This window comes from Leuciscus leuciscus, assembly GCF_965113295.1.
Source record: "Leuciscus leuciscus genome assembly, chromosome: 10".
Lineage (NCBI taxonomy): Eukaryota > Metazoa > Chordata > Actinopteri > Cypriniformes > Leuciscidae > Leuciscus > Leuciscus leuciscus.
The window spans coordinates 38211785-38236135 of NC_138734.1; the positions used below are offsets into that span (position 1 = coordinate 38211785).

The 24351-nt window shown below is 38.0% G+C and overlaps 1 protein-coding gene across 1 annotated transcript in view; it reads right to left on the reverse strand.

Annotated features, from left to right (window-relative positions):
- Window positions 1-24351, reverse strand: part of LOC309508066 (uncharacterized protein) — a 231270-nt gene that overhangs the window by 127760 nt on the left and 79159 nt on the right. The window lies entirely within an intron of this gene.

The following is a 24351-nucleotide window of genomic DNA, read 5'->3' on the forward strand; positions in this document are numbered from 1 at the left end:
AACAACGCAGCAGCGTCGCATCAAGTGAGTTTGGATAGGCTAAGAAAAACATTAAAACGCAACGACTCATCACAATCATCTCATCTCATGTCCCACAAATAAGGCAGCCTGAAGTGCACCTACAATTTTTACGCAATGTTTTTGCATTAAAAATTTTATTTTAAATTCTAAAAATTTTCAAAATTCTAAATTGACAGCCCCAACTATGGCTACGTTCACACTGCAGGCTGAAACGACCCAATTCCGATTTTTTTGCCCCTATGCGATCTGTATCTGATCTTTTCATGACAGTCTGAACGACACAGATCCGATCTTTTCAAATGCGACCCAGGCCACTTGGGTATGTGGTCCAAATCCAATACGTATCCGATCTTTTGAAATGCGACTTCAGTCTGAACGGCCAGGTCACATGTATCCGACCCGCACATCATTGATACGCGACAAACGTCATAATTTTGCGTTGAAGTAGGCGGGAATGAGAAGATAAACAACAACTATGGCGGACGATGCTGATAAAATAACTTTAATATCGCTAAACGAGCTCCACTGTTGACATACATGTTTAGCTACTTCCGCAAACAACAAGTGACGTCGTTGACCGTTGAGTACTCTTCTGCGCATGCGGGTCACTTTTGGGTCATTTCACGTTCACGTTCACACAGGAGATCACAAAAGGTCGCATTTAATTGGAAATGTGAACGGCCTTGCAAAAAAAACCAAATTTTTTCACAAAATCGGAATTGAGCATTAAGCCCTGCAGTGTGAACGCAGCCTATTTTATTATTCAATTGTAAGTGCCTTACAGTGACCTTTAATTATTTAAACATTATAACTTTTATTTATATCATTTACTCACCCTTTAAATGTCCTGCTCGCGCCTATCAATATAGTGGCAGTGAATAATGACAGGCATTAAGCTTTAAAAAAAAAAAGATGCAAAAGCATCACAAAATGATCACATGCAATATGTGTCATATATCCCATGCTTTCTGAGGGTATGATCTGGGTTTTTTTGTTTTTGTTTTACTAAATTTAATGTATTTAACGAAAATTCTGACATTGGGCGTTGGTCTTCTGTGCACGGCTACGAGACATGCGTCTCATGAGTCTCTATTAGTGCTGCAGTTAATTTTGACTCGCCCAGAAAAAGCACACAAGTTGTGAGACGTCAAGATTAACAAAAACATGACATGAAATATAACGCATAGAAATCCCCAAAAAAGTATCTGTGTACTTTTTTCACTGAGTTGAATATCTCCAGACCGAAACTTTAGTTGTCAGAGGACATTCAGAATGACAATTGACAGATGTGAACGCGATAACTTACTGTTGCGACAAACGCAGCTGATGAATTTACCTCAGAGAAGAAAGTACATGTAATGTACTAAGAACGTTTTTCTTAGTATTGATTTCTCACTTTTATGCTTTTTCGGGGCGAGACTGAGTGAACCGCGGCAGTCTACGAACGCACACATCGCATAGTCGTGCACAGAAGAGCAACGACCAAGGTCAGGATTTACATTAAATAATACATACATTTTTTTTACCAAACCCTATTATAGACCCCTAGAACACTTGGAAATATAAAACACGTACAGTAACATCGGACCATTTTGTGATGCTTTTGTGTCTTTTTTTAAAAGCTTGATGTTGGTCGTTATTCACTGCCATTATATGGATGAGCGCAAACAGAATATTTTTTTTGTTATTATTCTCCTTCTGTGACCCAAAAAAGAAAGTAGCGCATATGGCATTATAACAACACCAGGGTGAGTAAATTATGACTTACCCTTTACCTCAAATTGAATCTGGAAAATTCCTGGAAGCTTAAAAAGATATGACTTCTTTTACAGTTAATAAAGTACAATCACACAATATATCATACAGTTTTATAACAATTATAATAAATGTTTTGTTTCATTTTTATTTTACACTTGCTGATCTGCAAATTATCAGATATTTCCTATAATATATACAGTACATTTTCGGTCTGTGCTTCAGCACGCAGGTGGTGGCAGCTCAAAACTAGTACTCACAACAGGTGAGAAAATCATTACTTTTGTCAATGGTCCAAGTGATCTTGATTGATCTGAGATGTCTTATGTTGTGACCAGTCACTTTCTTCATAGGATTAATGAGATCCCTCCGGTCTGTTCAATATATGTGTCAATTAGAGACTTACAATGGTGTTACAGTCACCCTTCACACCACATTCTGATTTACACAACACCTGAACATTTGCCGTAAGTCCTATAGGCATACATTCGATATTTGTTTATGTAAAATAAGGGAGACAAAACAGATCATAATAGTGAAACTACATTTATCATGTATTTAAATGTGCCATTTTTTACTAATTATACTAAATTATAGGGCTGTCACTAACGATTATATTGGCAATCGAGTAATTTGTCGATTATCTTGACGATTAATCGAGTAATTGTATAATTTTTTTGTGGTAATAAAAATAGATCTAAGGCGAACAATAGCCTTCAAAATGACTTAAAATACATTTAATAACAATGAGGCAATAATAAATGGTTCAAATAAAGTAATCAAGGAATCGAGGATTTTTTAAAAATAGAGTACTCAAATCTAATCAAGGAATCGTGACAGTCCAACTAAATTCCTTACCAACTTGGTACAGGTGTCAGCATAATGCATACAACTATCAGTAATGGTCTGTTATGTTAGAATATGCATGCTTTCAAAATCCATAAGTAACAAGTGCATTACAGCTTTCCACACGTAGAATGGCTCCTTTAAGTACTAAGTGATTTCTACACTGGCACACCTTCAAGAAATGAATGTGATATGTCATTGTTTAGAAAGTGCATCAGTAATTGCTGACATAGTGAAATGTAAAACACTGCCAGGAATCTGTGGGGGGGTGGGGAGACATATACAATTAATTAATTCCACCAGTGCATTATTTATAACTTAATATGATATAGTGGCGCATTTTAGCATAGCACTGTATATGCACATTTTGGAGATACTAAAAGACAAATGACTAATTACACACAAAAATGGGCCTTTTGGTGACGGAGGCATGTAAAATAAATTACAGACGTGACTTCTTATAAATTACCAAACATGGTTTTAAACATTGTTTGGAAAATTGCCATGGCGACCAAAGCTTGTCTAATATCTTTCTCTATACAAACAGCTCATTACACGACACAACAACCCTTTTTCAAAGTGCTGAGTGCCAGATTAATATATATTAGGAACTGGTGAGGCAGCCCTCATTGTGCCAAGAAGAATGGATGAAACTTCTCCCAGGCATTTATATGTGCATTCAAATAGGCTGTCATTACAGAGAGTAACAGCTTAACAAATGCTATACATCAGATTCTCCCTTTCTGACACAGACACAACTTGTAATCAAGCGTTTTGTCAAGCGCCCGTTTCTTCAGTGAGCATGTACTGGCAAATCGTAAAAAATAAAATAAAATAAATTATTAAATAAATTATTAAATACATGGATTATACCGATACAAAAAAGCGGATCCAGGTCTCTTTGACCTGGCATGTTCATTTTAAACTTTTTTCCATTCATACTATACATTATGGCAAAGGCGCAAAGACGCTAAAGTGTGCGTGTGTGTGTGTGTGTGTGTGTGTGTGTGTGTGTGTGTGTGTGTGTGTGTGTGTGTGTGTGTGTGTGTGTGTGTGTGTTGGAGGTCTGTGTGTCCAGCAATGCCTGTTCATGACTGAAAAATTGCATGGGCTCAGGCTTAGAGGGATTTAAGCTTCTTGAGATCCGTTCTTAAATTGCTGGCAGTTTCTCTTTGTACATCTCTTTTTTCCTATTCTGTTCTCTATCTGAAGCTTATATGTACTTTAATCTCAAGTACAAGAAGTGGCTTTGGTAAGAAAACAGACACATCACAAAAGAATGACTCAAAGAGAAACTAAATAAGAACAGTGTCAGCTTTGGCAGAGACTTGACTGTAATTTAACAACAACTCTAATAGTTTTGTTTTGACATGATCAGCTTTTTTCACACCTTGCAAAAATATGTACAGTCTATAATAAAGGTCCTATATTCTATATTAATTTAGAAAGATATGAAAAGTATATACTCAGTATAAGATACTGGATAAACTGTAGTAATATTTAACCAAAACATTTACATATTTTAATTGATCCATTGATCCATTTAATTGATCGATTTATTATTGCTTTTTGTTCCTAAGATATAAATATGTTTTAGTCAGCAGCAGGTTTTATTGAGCGTGTCAAAAACTGCATCATTTAATGCCCTTCAATGCACCGTTCTTTAAAATCTCTTCACACAACTTCTCCAGAGATCATGAGCTTGCCTTCTCTAAGACTTCTCTAAGACTCCATGTGTCTTCAGTGCCCTCTGCAGCCAGAAAATGTGAGTGCATGGATGCACTAAAAAGAGCTGTTCCCCTTGCTATTGCAAAATAAAGCACTGACTTCTTTTCACACCAATAAAAAAATAAAAATATAAATTGAAATAAGGATGAATTTGACATTCAACATTTAAAATAACATTTTTTTGGTTTATTTAATATCAAGCTTCTGTCATGCAAGGATAATTGAGAAACTAAATTTAAAAACCCTGTCAATCCACTTATTTCTGTATAGTGTGTACTTGGTGCGGTCACTTTCTGTTTAAGAAGAACTAATGAGACAACCATGTGCTTGCCGTTCACCTCTTGCTGCTTTTCCACTACACCATCTAACATCATATTATCCGCTGCAAGCCCATGCAGTGACCTAAGCCTTCTAACGAGTGATTTCATATATTTCACAAACTTGTTCGTAACTTCTCTGAGCAAACCCCATCAGGTGCTCAAGCCTGCTGTTTTTATATTTTTACTCTTTCTTTCTTTAGTGTGTGATCTGATCTTCTGTATTCTTGTAACAGCCTTGACCTTCACCTATGATTCTTTGTAATTGTTACTGTGTAATGCCATTGAAAGACTCGATAATGACAGTGTAAACAACTGTGCCGCTCTGACACGAGGTCATATAAAACTTAACCTTACCATCTGACATTGCAGCTTCACAAATTCACTGATTCTGCAGACTCTGAAAATACAATTTAGAATGAGGCATTTTATATTGATCATTTACAATTTGCAAGAAAATTTTAATAAAGTAGAATTGAAGTTTTTAATGAATGACCATTAAAAGATCATATAAAAACCGCAGAGTCTGCTGACCAGCACATGATGAACACGAAGAAGTCTGTTTGTTGTGAAAGACTCTAATATGGTGGAAAGAACTTGAGAAGAGGTCAAAGAGGTCATTTGCACCGGATTCCCACCTCTCCTCTGGCACATCACTCAAAACAGATTGGGATGCCAATCATGCACACAGCTGGCGTCATTGTCCTACTGCAGGGAGACATATCTCTCTTCCACACTCACACACACACTCCTCTCTGCTCAAGTTGCCATAGTAACTAATATCTAAGTCTGCTTTTACTCCTGTCCTGTCATTATATGAGCTATCACTTGTTGAGTTTGACGATTGTTTGACTTTGGCAAACACTTAGCAATAGTGTTGTTATCATGTTTATTCAGTACATTACTGACAGAGAATTACAAAGCCTAGTAAATGCTGAAAATAACAGACAGACAGACAGACAGACAGATAGATAGACAGACAGATGGATAGATAGAGGAGTGATCTGCCACTTTAAGAGGTGGTATAGGGAGACAAAGTAGCATCAGATCAGATGAAGCAGATGTTGTCACTTTTAATGACATCATAGATTACCCCAGAGCTTAGTCGAATTCTCTCTTTCAACGGGTTTCAGAGGCTAGGCAAAATGCAAGAGGCTCAAATACTGAGTCCAGGCTTGTGGCTCCCTGTAGAGTCCCCACTCTTCAAAAAGTCCTTTATGAAAAGTCTTTCAATGCAATGGCCTTCGCTATCCTTTGCCTTTTGCTCTGGTTCTTTTCCCATGCGCCAGACTCCATTCTCTCAACGGAAGACTACGGCACTCTCTCTTCCCAGAAACCTGCATACCAGAGCTAATGACATTACTGTGCGATCAGCCCAGAATGGAGGTTGCTGATGTGTCATTAATAGGAATTTCCCCATCTATTATATCTGCTCCATTAGGCACAATTTTGCATACATCTACTCCTCCTATTCAAACCTGCTTGATAACACTGATACTGATGTCATTCTTTGTTATGTGCCACTATTCAGCCAATGTCCATTTTCTGGGGTCTATCCTTGAAACATCAGTTTATTCACTTCCTTTAGACATGGTAATCCAAAAAATTTTTTTTAAAAACTTATCAATCTGCAAAAAAAAAGAAAAGAAAAATCTTTTAGAAAATGCTTGTTACTCTGAGACAAGAATGCATGCTACAACAAGCTGAATATGCTGTAGCCTCCTCTTTAGTTAGATACAAAGACAAGTTTCCATGTGGAAATACATCAGGGTCCTAGCTCATTTCCGCAGGTATCTGACAGGAGCTGCCAGTGTCCCTGTTCCCCTGCAGGGCCCACAGCTACCCAAGCAAAACAAGCCCCACTAATCTGAGAGGGCCTTGACCTCTGTTCATGATCTTTGTCACTGACAACTCCGGGACGTGGTTATTACAGACACTGATTGTAATTGGTTCTTCTGGTATGTGTGCTGATTATTCTTTTGCCAGGCAGCTGAGTCCCTGGAGCCGTGTCAAGTCATTTGAGCCCTTGGTACAGTGTACACATTCCACCTACACGCCGCCTTCCACTCATCGCCATCTTGCCTCGATCCAGCTTATCTGGGTCCAGCAAGTCAGGTGGAAATAACCGGGCACAGGCGTGGCGCATGTGTCATAAACTATGCACGTAATTCAACAAGAACGTCCCACCCCCCTACAGTGCTGCATTTCCTGTGAGAGTTCCCACCGTTTTCAGTCTAATATCCTGTACCGGATTAGACCATCGGATCACACCAGAAGGGGGGGAGTGCTGGAGAGGTGTGAGATCATTTAGCCAAAGTAAGTGTCCTTAAAGTTAAAAGACAACTCAGTGTTGAACGCCTCTTTAAAGGACAAATTGTTTAAAGGGGTCACTCACAAACAAAACAAACAAACAAACAAACAAATTAATTAAAATGATCTTATTAGAATGATTTCTAAAGCATCTGTAATTTTGCTGTGTAAACGCATTCATGACACCTCTGAGCTGTGTAAATGTATATAAATGCATTTCAGATTCAGATTATGTTTCCTCTATGGAAAGATGGATATTGTTGATACATTTGATTGGTAACAGCCCTACACTTTCTTATAATTCTAATTTAACTTACTGATAAAAGGTAAGAATTCGACATGAAAGATTTTTTATTTTATTTTATTTTTTTATACGTTTCAAGTGTTTAAGTCCAAACAATGAATGTCAATAAGATCACATTATGAGTAAATGAAAGAATTGACATTTTTGAGTGAACTATTCCTTCACCCAAAGAAAAAGTTGATTGTTTTGGTTCTTGGAAGAGGGGCTTGGCGATAAAGAAGATATAATGTGGGAGAAACTAATACAAAGATGGTGTAAATGAATTAGAAGTAAAGCATAGGGTTTAGGCCTTGTTACATTTGTCTAGGTTCATCCTCGTGGCCGGGGGGATGATCCAATCATGCCCTCCATTCTATCCCCTCAACTTACCCTTCAGACAACCCCTGCCCTATCCTGTTCAGCCATCCCAAGGGTTAATTCCTTGTCCTGAAGCTAAAACAACAGGATCACAGCCATGGTGCTAATACTTAATAGACACTGACCTACTTTGCAGGATTTGTGTTGGAGGAAAATCCCTGATCCACTGCCCTAATGCCAGCGATGAAAGTGATCTAACGGTCCTAACTGCTCTGTTTAATCTGAAATCATGCTCATGTTATTAATTTCCCATTATGGGAATGCGGCTCTGTCGATGGGATTAAGAGTCGTGCTCTCTCTCTCTCTCTCTCTCGTATTTCTACATTCCGATGACCTCCGCATGCAAACGTGCATGCTCGAACCATCTGGCTGTGCAAGCACTCGCATCCCCTATTTGTTAGTTTGAGCATGTGCTTAGTATTTGCTTCCACTGATCTCCCATGACTTTTGCTCATGATTTTGATTTGACACCATTCGCTTACAGTTCAACCTACATTTAAATTCAACAGATGTTATGTAAGATTCACCTGGATTGCATCTACTGTACAATTCACTTGTTAAATAATGTAAAAAATACATTCGGTCTTTGATCAAAACAATCTCTATATTATTTTCCTTTGACAGAATGAAAAAAGTGACCACTGATGCTCTGCTTACACTGCATATTATACTCAAATATCGGAAGGTCTATTGAGTAATTAATGGCAAATAGTGTTAAACTGTGGATTTAACTTCAGTTTAAACAATCAAATCTCCATTTTCCAGTTCATTTCATTACCACCAGGGGGCACTTGTTTCCCCAAACAGGAATTTAAAAAGTTAAGACACAAAAGACACTCATCTTGGCCTGAATGAATGAATGAAGCAAAGTGACATTTGTGCAGTTAATATCCATAGTAAACATTTTAAATTGTAGGCTAATATGGGGAGTCTAGTGTAAAGTAACTACAATGGTGAGTAAGTGCACATTGGTCATTATTATAACTCAAAATAAACTACAATGTTTTATATTCCCTTGTTTAGATGTGATGATCCCAAAACTTCAACACCTCACAACAATCATCTCAATATGTCATTTAGGCATAAAGGTAAATATCACACAAAGGAACAAACAGATGACAACACTCAAGACATCAAAATTTGTTTTGGGAATGGGGGGAGAATGTAAACCCGACTTGCTGAAGAGCAGTATGCTGTTTCTTTATCAACAGATGCCACAATCCGCGCTGCCAGCACGAGCAAACACGCCAGCCTCTCTCTCTCTCTCCCTGTTAGTACATGTTTTCCTATCAATCCATCAGAGTAATTTTGTATATGAAAGGCGAGAATTCAAATGGCTGAATAAGCAAAAAAAGAAAAAAATCCTTATGAACAAGAGTCTTTGAGTGCGTATCTAATAATGCCAAGCTGACATGCAATACATCATATTACCCATTAGCAGTTACCGGGTAAAAGAGGAAACAAAAATCTGCAGGCTGTTGACAGATCAAAAGACCCATTTGCATCGCCTCGTGGTCTTTTCCATTCAATTTTACCATCAGAGTAACAAATACTTCATAATGCTTTGCACGGGGAAAAAACAAATCACTATACAAGCTTAGTTTTCCACCTGTAGCTTATTGGTTGAGGTACTGTATAGCTGCATCATGTAGTGGCAGACAGAATATAAATACCATATAGTATACAGCTAAAATGGCAATATAAGAATGAGCATTCTGTCTATCTCTTTCATTTACATCATTACCCTCAAGTCATTCCAAATCTCTGACTTTTTCTTCTGTAGGCCTACAATAATTTAGATTTTAGAGCTGCTGGGATTTTTAGGAAACTGCATGCATCTGTCATTTGTCCATGTGTACATCATATCCATAAATAAAAGGAAAGAAGGGCAGGCAACTACTACATGCAGTGGAAGGGGTCGTAGTAGCCTGAAGCCACAACTAATTAATTTCGGACCAAAATAGTCTTCACCATTTTACCATCTGATATAAAAAAGCATCAGATAGCAACCATCTTTTGTTATTGGGATTTATTTGAATGTTTTGTTTTGGAAAGAATTATTTTTTTATTTTTTTAAATCGTGGTTTTGAACAATAAGCAAATGTTACAATTAGACATGCTGACAATACAGCAATGATAACCGTTAAGAGAAAAAAAATTATCCGATCACATGGCGGAACACCTGATTAACCACTCTCATGTGACGCGCTCTATGAAGGACCTTAACGTAGAACACATCGCTGTGTTCCAAAGCGGTCCTCTTCACACAGAATGCGTTATTGCATTGAAAAAATATATATAATTCGGGCAGTGGAATGGAATTTTTAGACAGACAGACAGACAGACAGACAGACAGACAGACAGACAGACAGATAGACAGATAGATAGATAGATAGATAGATAGATAGATAGATAGATAGATAGATAGATAGATAGATAGATAGATAGATAGATAGATAGATAGATAGATAGATTTCTGAACAAAAAGGATATGTTTAAGATAAGTTTGTACAATATTTGCCTTCATATTTCATGAATCTTTTCTGCAAAGATATTTAACAAATATGTTGTTTGTTTTAAATGTACACCATGTTGATCACTTCATGTGTGGTACACTTAACCAGACGGTTAATGTTACCTGTATCATGTTGTAGTTGACTAGTTTAACATAAAAATAAAATAAAAATAATTCAGATTGAGAATTGGTCGAACATAAAAAAAAAAAAATTATAATACATGCCCTCGTAATCAAAATAACTTCTCCTTCCTCTTACAGCGACATCTCTCCTCTTCTCTGATGACGTGTTTTCAGCGCAAGGACGGGACTCACATGAGATCACAGCAATAACAAGTGACAACAATCAATGATTCAATCGAAGTCTTGCCCTACATTTTTCTTGTTCGAGATGCCATTTACCTTGAATATACGTCACAATAGTCCTCATTCTTTGTAACTGCATTCATTCATTGTAGAAGCAACCAGTATTTTGTTAAAAAAACAAAAAAACAAACACTAAATGCTGACAGAACTTTTATTTTTACAAATTCTGAAAAACATCTATGCTATGCACTATTGAACATGAGCACCAAATGAAGGACTATGGCCCAAAGATGACCTGTTGCGTCAAACTGAGTCAGGGTTGTATGAACGAAGGTCCTTGGACAAATGAGTCATGATGCAGCAGGACCATAAGACAAAAAGAAAGAGGGATTTGTTTCTTCGTGTTCAAAGACAGCTGGAGCAGAGCGGAAGCTTCAAAACACGAGTGTAGTCCTTGCCAAAGTACATGCGATCCTCACCAATGCCTGTTTTGATACGTTCAAACATCATCTAATTGCTTTATTAGATCAATTCATTCCATAGCTCCTCTAAAAGCTGTGGGAATTGTCCAAATACCCCAAAACACAGAATAGAACATAATTTTGCATAAAACGTGGCCAGGTTCAAAAGTTCAAGCCAGTCACATCAGTGACTGTCAGAGAGAGCTCTCTGACCAAGCAGCTGTACACGCGCTGTTAAAGATTCATAAAACCACAAATGCGCTAAATGTACGCACGAGGATGACAAGTTTATGCAAATCCAAAGAGCAAACACTGTAGCAAGTAAAACTCTTCCTGTGCAAATGTAGTTTTTAAAGGCTAGTAATCCTCCCGCCATGCAGTTCAAGGTGGTCCTAAAAAGACCCCTCTAGTGCAAGTTACTCCAAGGACCTATATTTAAACCTTGTACTTTTAGGTTCAAAGAGCAATGCCCTTAGAAACTTGGCACCATGAATTATTTGCGAGGGAAAAGGCATGATGCATCTTTTAACATGTGCAGTCACTTCAGAGTGCAAAGCGTACAAATGTCATGTCCTCTTAAGATCAAAAGTAATTGGTCAGGCTGCACAAGACACAGGGGTAGCAAGGCAGTTTACTAGTGTAACAGACTCAAATGACATCGTGTGAGAGCAGCAATGAGCTAATAGACCTACTACAAGAGAGGAGACAGGCAGAACTGCCTGGTTCTTTATTTCTATTTTCTCACTGCAAATACATTTCTTTTTTTTTACATGTAAATGTTATACGTTTCATTAGGTCTTTATTCAGTTCTAACATCAGTGAAAGTGCTATAACAAATATGAGTTGTTTTAGAGTAAATAAAATCATTTTTATCTCAAAGCAAAATTATTATATGAATTGCCATTGTATAAAATGACATAGCTAAAGATTAGCCACAAATTATTAAATGAAGGAGTTTTCCCAAAATGGTAGCTGTGCGTGATGCATATGATGTGCACGGATGTGTGTGTATACATTTCCTCCGGCATAGGAAAATTGACGTCTTTACCCTTTATTCAAATACAAAGTTCTGTCATGAAATTCTAGATGCCGCAGGCTGACAGGTCCTTAACAGTCTGCTTACAATCAAGTCATTCTCTATGGGAACAGCTGATTGGTTCCTGCTGTATCAGTAGCCAATGAGCTCACTGCCCAACCTTCAATACATGGTTAGCATTTGCTGTAGCAGTGCAGTGCGCTTTCAGACTAGTGGTGGAAATTTTGATTCTTTCCAGAGACTCGTTCATTTTCAGTTCGTTCACCAAAATGATTCGTTCAGATTTGTTCACTGATTCGTTCAGTGATAATTTCTTCATATTACATATATACTGCAGCAGGTGGCGAAAAATAGTGTATTTTATGCTATGTTTTAACGAACGTATTTACTTGTTAAAAAAAAAAAAAAGTGATTTGGCTTTGTTAAAATGTGTGCTTTATTTACTAAATTAATAACATAAGTCTAAATAAGTGGTTCAGATGACCTAACCAAGATTTTCCTGCATAATTAACATTTTAATTGTTTAGTCAGACATACACATTCATAAATCTGGGATTATATTAAACGTTGATGTTCTGTATGTTGAATATATAAACAATTAAATGTGCACACCATTGATAACTGCGCTTTGAATGAGATTTAATCACATGCTAAATGACCGATCTACCCAGTACTCTCATTCACGAACGAAAGTACCAGTTAGTTCAATTCGTTCACGAACGAGATCTCTCTCTCTCGTTCAGACTCAAAACAGAGCGATCTCAGTCAGTGATAGGCATATTCGTTCAGTAGATCCAACCAAATACATGCCCCTTCACAGCCCGAACTGAAATGCTATTTGCTGACGTTACGCAAATGAGACCTAACCAATACTGTCATATTTTTTTTGGATTGTTTTAGTTTTTAAAGAAGTGCATATGACATGAATAAAACGTAATGAATTAATTTTTGATAATACAAAATGAACACAAGTAGTCAAGTAAATTGTTCAAAGTGCAACATACCACAAAACTAAGACTAAAACACACAAACAAAATATAAGAAAAGCAGGTAACGAGAAGTGTAAATTCAAATCAAGTAAACAGTCAAGTGCACCCCCCTTAGCTCAAACCACGTAAAAAATTACGATGTTAATTTGTCTTTGTTATATTTAACCATTAGCTTGCGTTCTTAACCTGTTTTTATTACAATGGTAAAGTGTAAATTTCTTTCTTTGATGCAAACATGCTAACTACACAAACCTAGCTCTATCGGTTCGCCATCATTATCGTTCAAACAACTGGTTATTTTCGTTCATGAACGACATGTACTAGTTCGTTCAACTCGTTCACAAACGATAAGATCTCTCTCTCGTTCAGGCTCAAAAGCAACTCGGTCACAGTCAGTGAAGGGTGTATTCGTTCACTACATCCAACAAATCACATGCTCCGTCACATCTCATACTCGAAGGCTATTGGCTCGAAATTCATTCTTTGACAGGTTGAAAACACCGGTTCACTGAGCTGTGCATGCGCTGCTAATAGCGCCGCGCTGCTGTGGAGGGAGGGATTTCACATTTCAGTGAACGAGAAATATGAGTCAATGGATTACGTGAACAAGAACGATTCGTTCACCTAAAGGATTCGTTCAAAAAGAACGATTCGTTCACGAACGTAACATCACTATTTCAGACACCCTCCACCTTCCTCAGCTCCAACTGTATAAATCTGCTATGGGTAATTCATGTATGCTATAATGTACAGCAGCATGCCTTACTTGCTCACAACAGCGTGTCATGTATGCATTGGGAGTTGCAAGACCCGTACTTGTTCTGCAGCAGCAGCAGCAATAAAAGCAGCAGTAGCAGATCTATTCCTCCAAGACCAAACATATCAACATCGTTATATTACCATGCCAAACACTCAGAGAGTTGTCATGACAAAAAAATATTATAAACTGTTAAAGACTTTGTAAGCCAAATTGTGCGGACATCATTTTTGGCGAGGCTGTCATACAAAGAAATTATTAACAAGTGCAAAAACAAGAGAGAACCAAGAAATTATTATTATTATTATTATTATTATTATAATTATAAAAGCTAAATTATTTCACAACATTTAGAAATTCTGAATATTAAGCCTTTTCCTGGGTGAATATAATATAATATAATATAATATAATATAATATAATATAATATAATATAATATAATATATTATAATAGCGCTTTTCCACTGCATGGTACGGATCGGTTCGGCTCGGTACGGTTCGACTCGGCGCGGAACGGTTCGGCTCGCTTCGCTTTTCCACTGCGTGGTACGACTCGGCTCGGTACGGCATGGTTCGGTTCGCTTTAGCTCGGTTGCTTTTCCACTGCAGTTAGTACCGCTTCAAAGTGGGTGGGACTGATCGTTATAGTTGCCGTCTCTACTGCCATTACATCATCATATTAAATGCGAATTTTCCATTCCGTGTTTCCCCATCCGCTCCTCGGCAACCAACGAGAAGAACGTCTGCACCTCGTCCACTGACCACGATTCAGCTTTTTAATTTTTTTTTTTTTTTTATACTCTTTTCTTTTCTTTTTTTTAAGCAAATACTTTTAAAACAAGTGCTACAGCGTTGGCTGTTGTTTACTGGCTATTTAAATCTAGCGGGTTTAGTGTCTCGTGTCGTAAATACAATGACGCTGGTATTGATGATTCTGTCTGACCAATCAGTGATCTGCAGTGTTTTCACGTCACATTTTAGTATCGGTACGGTACGCTTGGAACCTCAACAGAGGTGGTACCATTTAAAGCGAGCCGAAGCAAGCCGTACCGTACCGTACCATGCAGTGGAAATGCGCCATAAGTGAGCCGTACCGAACCGAGCCGTACCGTACCATGCAGTGGAAAAGCGCCAAAGCGTGCCGTGCCGAACCGAGCCGTACTGTACCATGCAGTGGAAAAGCGCCATAATATAGCAGCAAAATACATTTAGAATGGAATTGTGCATTAGTAAATTGTGTTTTTTTTTAATTATTATTATTAATGTTCATATCCCTATTTGAATATTCACCAGATATTCGGCTTTCCTCTCTTCATCTTTAAGTTGTGTCAGTGGACCACTTTCTTTTTTTCTTTTTAAGTCATATTCTGAATTTGTTTTTCTAATTTTAGTTGATGTCAGACATCCTGAAATATAATTAGACATGTTCATTTACACTTTTTCCCATTTCACCTTGCCAAAATAATATCTTAAGTTTAAAGAGGCACAGCACACACAGTGACCTGAAGAGAGACAGAGAGGGAGAGAAAGCAGAGAAACAGAAACACAGAGGTTCTGGAGGTGTTGGCAGTTGTGTAAGTCAGTGTTCTGTGTCAGGTCAGGGAGGATCTGGAGACCACAGAGAAGGAAATCTGGATGGGGTCAGTGAACAAGACTGTCTGGTAAGAAGAGAGAAGAGGATGGTGCATCTGTGATGTCTCTCTGTGCCCTGAAAGGAGGTTTGCTGCAGAGGAGCAGGTGTTGCCCTCTCAGTGTCCATAGCCAGAAGCACTTCAGCACTGCCCCGAGATCCCAACTGTCATCTCTGATGAGCAGGCGTCTCCACGCTCCACACACTCCTCAATACCACAAGTCAGTCCAGCATAACTATACAGGGGTGCTTTTCCCGTACAACGACGTAACTCGGTGCTTAACTACCATAGTACAATGCATCGTTGAAGAAATCAACTAGCTAGTCACGACTGTTTCCTGAAACCATATTGTCGCAAATTGGTCGTTCAACCACGTTGGTTAATGATGTCACAGGTGGTGGTGTAATAATTTATTTTAATGAATCTGTTTGAGATCGAATTAATGCTAGATGTTTTGCTATAAATTACGGACACGGCATTTGAGCACTATTTTTCTCAGTTAATTAGCTTTTTTCCAGATTCAATCATAGGCTCATTCTTACATACTAAAGCACGTACATGTACACACATGCGCACTCTTCAAAAAATGGTTCTTTAAATCTCTTGACAAACTAAAAGACGTAAATGTATTGTAAGTAAAGATACAGATTGTACTGAATGTCAGCTTGATAATTTTGCTCAAGATAAGGACTTAAAGTCCACGTCATGCAAACAAGAATCTATGCTCCTAACCACAGCTCGAGAAATAATGTTCCCCACTAATGTTCCCCAGTCTTCCACTGATCCAAAAACAGGGTCTCACCTCAAATTCGAAGCATTTTGGTTAAGCCAATGTTGTTATGTCCAGCCCCACAAAAGGACTGAAATTCTGTTTGGTGCCACTAAATTACACACATCATTGTTAAAAGTTAAACATTAAGCTGAGAGTTGAGAGCACTCTCATTGGTAACTCGTGGTAAAAATGATCAATTTAGCCAAGAAATACTTCAGTTTTCCATATTAAGATACAGTACCATCTATAGGCCCAGAGTTGTTCCAAGGCTCTACACCAGGTGTTTTCAAAGTGTGGGGCGCGCCTCCCCAAGGGGACGCCAGAGCATGCCAGGAGAGGCGTGGAGAGTGGTAAAAATGATAGCCTAATAATTAGTTTAATGAATAAATAAAAAAAGTTAAATTGTTATTATTCTGAAAATACACTGCAGGTCTTGATGCCCAATTCTGATTTGTTACCTTTATCTGATTTTATTGACCGTCCGAACTGTGACCCATATCCGATTCATGTGTTTATACTTACCATACAATCTGAAACATCGCGCATGCTTAAAGGGTTAACTTCTCTTGCACAGATGGACGAACGCGAAATATGCTTGATGCTAGCTCTGCGATATACTGTAAGCAAAGTTCGCCAAACATCACCATGATTTTGAGGCGGAGGAAGACGTAAAGTGGCATCATTGCAGCCTGCGCATATGCTTCAGTTATTGTGTGCGAGAGAGATATCAGGACTGGTGGGAGCATTTTGTGTTTAAATATTGGCTTTAACGAGGAGCAGTGGGTCAGAAATTTTAGGATGAGCAAGCCAACCTTTGATATGTTGTGTCAACGCGTGTCCACATTCCTCTCCTATGACAAGACGTTTCGTCGGGCCATCCATCCCTTTGCAGATGCGCGTCGGGGTTTCTGTGCATATGAGCAAAAAAATGGGATTGGGTCACATTTCACTGAGAGTGTAAACGAGGCCTAACTGTACTTTTCAGCACTTTTCATGTTAACAAAAACAATGATAAAAGTGAGGAGTTAAAGAGTCTAACATTGCTATGTGTGTTTTTTTTTTGTGTCTGTTTTTTTTAGGGGGGCATTGGGTAAGTTGTGTCAAAAGGGAGGCCCACTGTCTTAGACTTTGAAAACCCCTGCTCTACACGATCCCAGCCGAGGAATAAGGATCTTATCTAGAGAAACTATCTGTCTTTTTTTTTAAAAAGTAAAAAAAATTATATAGTTTTTAACCACAAATGCTCGTCTTGAGGAACTCTGCGATGCGCCCTGCATTACGTAATAACGTTGGAAAGGTCACGCATAACGTATGCAGAAGTACCGCGGTAGGGCGAAAAACTCCCATATAATTTCCTCCTACAACTTCAAAATTGTCCGACATCGTTATTTTACCTTTTTATGTAAAGGGCATTTTACTTAGTCTTTGCACGTTCGCTTTGTAAATATTGAATGGTACTTTCGTCTATGTCGCAATTGACCTTTCCAACGTGATTACGGAATGCGTGGTGCATCGCAGAGTTCTGCAAGATGAGCATTTGTGGTTAAAAAATATATACATTTTTATTTTTTTATAGAAAATGACAGATCGTTTCTCTAGATAATACCTTATTCCACAGCTGGGATCGCGTAGAGCCTTTGAAGCTGCATTGAAACTGCAATTTCGACCTTCAACCCATTGGTTACCATTGAAGTCCACTATATGGGGAAAAAACTTAAGAAAGACTGAAGAAAGACTTATACATCTTGAATGACTTGGGGGTGAGTAAATCATCAGGAAATTTTAATTCTGCAGTGAACTAATCCTTTAAGCTACACAGCTCGGGGGGTCAACATTGATAATGATAAGAAATGTTTCTTGAATCATTTACATTTTAAAATATATATAACTAGAAAACAGTTATTTTAAATTGTAACAATATTTCACAATATTACTGTAATTACTGCATTTTTTATCCAATAAAACCCCAAACTTTTGAAAGGTAGTTCAAGGGTAGTATATTAGAATACATATTATGTTTTGTTTAAAATCCTCTTGACCTTGATGGTCTCGATGGCCGTGATGCAGCTGACTGTGATAATGTCCTCATATTACATAACAGTCTAAAAAATAACACTATTTTACATCCCTATCCAAAAAAAAAAAACTCAAGTAATTAAAATGAGAAAGTTACAAAAAGATGTACCTAAGTGTTGCTACCATTACATTGAGGGTGAAATGGGGTTAGTTTGTTTAATGTCTTATTCAGAGCACATCCATTATAGCGATAAAGCCAAGCTGTGTCTTATGACGTACGACTCAGAGCAGAGGGAGCAAAAATAGTATGACTGAGGTCAGACATCTTCAGTCACACACACATTAAGCAATGTGGGGCAAGCTGTGCTGAGAAACATTCACCCTTCTGAAAGATTAGTGAAAAAAGAACAATATTTGACTTAAAGCTAGGGCACATAGGGATGTCTTGTCACACAAGACATGCAAAGAACACCCAGAAGCTTCTATGTTCACCAATTACAGGCGTGTTCGTCAGTAGAAATAGGAGTATGCATTGATTTCAGTTACTGATTAATTGTTCGTGTAATGGGTATAAAATGGTAAGCGCATATGAAAAAAAAGTGAATTGTAAGAACTGCGTTTGTGTATTTGAGAGACAGGAGCAGGGCAGCTGTCAGGCTCTTGTCAGGGCAGAAGTGGGTTACAGGAGCTTACATGACCCAGACATGCGAGTCACCCCCAGGGTCAGGGACCAGTCAGGCATGGCAAGCCACATTCACCAAACCACATTCTGCCAATCCACAGAAAGGATTTGTATAGCCACCAGTATAACACATCTTGGAAGGATACACACACAAATGGCGAGAACGACTCCTAATTTTACTGTACTGTATAATAAAATAGAGATGCACCGGTCAACCGGCCATCAATCGGAACTGGACGTTTTTTGTTTTGTTTTAGTTTTTTGGCCAATCGCTGTTCTGGACTTGTACACAAACTGCATTGCAATCATTTCCCCAAAATGTCATGTGTGAGGAGATATTACGAACAGGGCTTGACATTAACACCAGCCAACCCACCAAATGTGGGTGGATTTCAGCAGTGGCGTGTAACACTCCTACTAGTCCCTCCTACAAGCCACTTTGGCAGGTTGAATTTTATATGTAATATATACATTTTTCAATTGTAGTCTTTTAGTCAGTTGTAGTCTGAAATTTATGTGAAACGCTTCAAATAAGCATTTTCTGCAGAATAGATGGGCTACACGTGGCCAGCAGAGCTTTCTAGCTCTTTCATGATCTCTCTGACAGCGAGTTAACACACAAACCCGTCTCCCCTCACTCGCTCGTTTCATTTGCTCGCTCCGGATGAATATTACTGGTGTTACCGGGCTTGAATTTTAGCATGGGATTGCGCGTATTGCGCACAATTTTACTCATTCCCACAGATTTAGTGCGCACATAAAGCATAAAACATAAAGCTGACAAATTGCAGGTATTGGCGAGTATTCACGTAAACATAGTCAGTTATGTTTTAAGTGAACGTAAACAGTTGAATATTCTAAATATATGGCAGTTTTTCCACATGGTATCGATGTCAAAATTGAAGCCAGTGAAAATGCTGAGTGGCTAGTAACTTTGGAAAACCACTAGCCACAGTGGCTGGTGAGCAAAAAAGTTGTTGTCAAGCCCTGATTACGAAGTCTTCCGCATCTCATCTCAAGCCTCCATAGCGAATTCCAAAACGTCATTTTATCTAGTAACAGAGGCTTAAGCCATTGATGGCAGTCTAATGCCGTTATTAGGGATGGGACGAAATATCGTTTGACAAAATATCGCAATACAAAACGTGACGAAACGCATCGAGGTCGGAAAAAATGGATCGCGAAATAAAGATAGATGGCACTGCTGCATGATTTGCGTAGTATATAAATAATTTAGTGTATTATATGTGTGTGTATGTATATGGGGCAGACATACAGTCTATGGTGGCAGGCTGGGTAGCACCATCTGCTGGTCAAGCAGGGTAAAACTAAATGAAAAAAATATATATATCCGGGGAACGGTGCGGTACGTCGTCACGTCAAGACAGCGCATGTTGCAACAACAACACTGCAGTCTACAGCGAGCTAACAAATATTAGCATTAGCACCAACTGCCTTGCCCCCAAACAGCCGACCATGGAGTCAAATGAGGTCGAAATTGAGGACGCTCCGCCTGGATACAAGTCATATGTCTGGCAGTATATTTTGGCTTTCTCATTAAAAAAGACAAAGACGGCAATAGAGTGACTGACAAGACTAAGACTGTGTGTAAGCTATGCCATGCTGTCATTCCGTACACCACATCCAACACATCAAACATGATGATGAACCACCACCTTCAACGTCACCATAAAAATGTGAAGACGGCCCCGGAGAAAACGAGCCTACCGAAGGGACAGCTGACCATGAAACAAGCGCTGACACCAACTCTACCTCCGTCAAGTCCGCGTGCAAAACAGATAACCAGGCTCATTGGCGAATTCATAGCGGACTATATGGCTCCATTTAACATGGTAGAGAACAGAAAATTCATTCTTGATATGTTAGTTTTTTTGAAGAAGAACCAGTCCTGAGATAACTTAACCTAGGATTAGAGCAGCACTAAGGGAGTGTTCTTGTTTGTGTTTGACCAGTTAGGCCTTGTGTTTCCCTGTGTGCAGCTGAAACAAAAATAAATAAGTTGTTGTTATACAGTAATATTTTTTTCTTTTTTTTCTTTTTTGATATCGTATCGTGACGTATCGTATCGTGACCCTGGCATATCGAGGTGCATCGTATCGTGAGTTTAAGTGTATCGTCCCATCCCTAGCCGTTATCAATGCAATTTTTAGAGAGAGAGAGAAAGAGAGAGAGAAAGAGAAAGAGAAAGAGAAAGAGAAAGAGAGAAAGAGAAAGAGAAAGAGAAAGAGAAAGAGAAAGAGAAAGAGAGAAAGAGAAAGAGAGAAAGAGAAAGAGAGAAAGAGAGAGAAAATGTGCTTTCAGTACATAACAAAACAAAATAACCGAAATCTGGGAACAAACTGGGAATCAATTATATACAGAAAGTGAGCAAAGAACGTTCACCATTACTGAAGCAGTCCATGAGTTATGCACTCTCGCAAAACACCCGTTACAATCACTGAAGCTATCACAATATCTATAGAAATTTTGAAAATATATAAATAATGCAATCACTCAAATTCATCTTAGTTTTCTCTTTTCTGGCCAATGAATTACACTCAAAATACGAATGTTAGGAGGCAAACTTTTTTCCCTAATTTTTTATATGATGGATTCTCTCTGACAAAAAAATAAAAAAAATTAAAATATGAAAGAAAAACACCACTCAGTTCTCCTTCACATCTTATTGCGCTTGAATGGTCAAATACTAGTGTTGGGCGATACGCTCCATTGTTATATTGACCTATAGTCAGCCTGTGAGATCAGCGATACATGACCGTGCGGGGGAAGGGGGTACTTATTTGATCATTAATTTGCTTATGTATTTATTGACTTGTTTCTTCGCTCATTTACCTCCCACCCCCACCAATTTTACCATATTTTAGTGCAAAAGATGCACAAATTCGACTTTATTTTCTAACTAAAATGTGCAAGCAGTATTTTCATGTAAAATGGTCAAATATATTTCCAGTTGGATAAAAATGAACTGCAGTTCACTTACAAATCTGGTCATGGGAGGTCATGAGACACCTGACAACTATGCTCTCCTGAAATGAGAACTTTCTTGTTGATCGCAGAGCACTCTATTCTGATCCAAAATGGCTCAGACCAAATGCCCTATAGCACTGAGAATAACTAACTTTGTTAATTACTGTGCTCGCTGTTCAATTAACTATGCAATAGAGATCACTGCCAGAGCTGCTGCTGATAACAACTATCAGTCATTTGGAATTTATAGAAATTCATTAAAAATGCAGACACCTGAGCAGATTTCCAAATGAACCCCCACGGATAAATTCATTTCCTCCCTTCTTTTTTTTCTCAAAGACGGCTCTTACATTCTAATGCTCTCACTCACAATCATTTAATCCAAAGAGTAGGTTGTACATAAAAACTTTAAAAAGCAAATAATATATGTTCTTTATTCATATTGTACACAAAAAGAGGTTCACTAGTCTGTTTAACGTCTCACATTTGTTTCCGTAAATCAAAAGTATCACTTAAAGGTTTGTTGAACACAGTCTCTGACCATCCAGATTCGGCCTCTAGCAAAACTGCTGATAGCATCTAAAATGTATCCATTTTGATGGCTTCATCAAGGCAATAACAGGAATTCCTGTGTATTCTGTGGCGTTTTTATGTTTCCATGGATACGGAGGACAGACCGTTAAAAACCAATTATTGAGGAAGAGAGAGTGGAATTCACCCCTTTGTCAAGATTTCATAACAGCTGTAATAACACTGGCCGCCACGCTAATGTGAAACTCCTGAATGAATCTGCCTCACATGTATCCGCTCTGTCTCTCAGAGGACAATATACTCTCTCAGGTGCCAAATAAAGGTCTATTATAATTTTTCTGTGTTAAAAACCACTTCCAATTTAAAAAATAATAAATATAGGTGTATGTGCTTTTTGCTTATCCTGTGTTCTCTTAGCATGTTTGATGTTATGTACTACAAACAAAGCACATCCAATTGCTAAGAAAAGAGAACAGCTTGAGGTATATCCTATATGATCCCATCAAATCAAATGTGTATCCAAACTGAAATAAATGAGGTAAGTAATCGCTCATCTCCCTCAGGAAAGTATATCTGTGAACTACCCATCCAAAATTATCCATTTTACAGTAGGACTGAACCGGACAATTTTCTATTATACATTAACTTTTGGAAACTTGACTTCGAAAATGTAAAAAAGAAATGATATTCTAAAAAAAACATGTTAGCAGATTTAACTTGATTATATTACATGGAAATTAACAAGATGCCTAACAAGAGGAAAATAAAGACTGAAATTATATGTTGTACAGAGAACGATTCAAAAGCAGCTTAAGTGAGGGTGCCAACTTGAAAATAATATTTTGATTATAAAGGGATATTACAAAAGACTAGCAGGATAAAAGTGAAATTGAGGACACTGGAACAAACTATGAATTGGTCTAACAAATAGAACAATATTACTAAGCATTACTACAAAATATTTAGTTTGAATTTCCTTTCTGTAATATCAATTTGAGTTACTGAATTAGAGAAATAAAATAAAAATAAAAATAATTTTACATTATAAACAAAACTTATTTACAGTATGTACATAAGAATATGCTATGTAGGTGCTGCCTACGCATTGCACTATAGGCTTCCCCTCCTCCGGCTCTTTTGAAGACCACACCTGAACGCCGTGAACCCTGCCTCAGAGTGACAGTTGCATTAAAATGCCATTAAAGTGTGAAATAGGAACAAGGAGTGAAGGAAGGTTTAACCCCAAGCTACTTCTGAGCACCCTCGGATTATACGAAGAAGAACATCAGCTTTTCTGTAGTTGCTTTTCTTCCTCTTCTACTTTTTACCAGTTCCCTTTGTTCAGTTTGCACAAGGCCAATGGAAAAATGTGTGTGTTTGGGGTGGGTTGCGTGGGGGCTGATGAAAGAATGGCAGGGTTAGAGTGTGAGTGCATTAAACGGGCATGCCTACTATTCTGCAATCAGTCTATTTTCTGTGTCTTTTAGCAAGCTCACCTCTCACTCCACACATGCATGTCTAAGCAATGGGGGATGACACCGCCATGCACCTGAGCGCGCTGTAAAAATACACAATGTGTATATGTGCCGCCATCTACAAAAGAGCTTGAACAAAGAAGGTGATATCTGGGACTGTTCCATGGTCACATAAACAACAAAAGAGATCAGTCACGCAAGTGACAATAAAATGTACAGCATTTAGTCTGCCATATCTAGTGAAAACATTCTTAAAAACACATGCACACACACACACATATACATATACATATATATATATATATATATATATATATATATAAAATAAAAAAAAATAAAAAAAAAAATATATATAATAAAATACAAACACACATTGATTTGATTGCATTTCAGCACTAAAAAGCACTGTTGGTTTTGCTAAGGGTCTCAAGCTGTGCTCTTTCAGGGGGGAACGGTGCAATGAATTGGAGTGAGACCCTGGGCTTATGTCAAGTCAATGAGACTGAACACATTAAAACTGATGAGAGTGTACTTAGACAGGTTAGGGCTCACC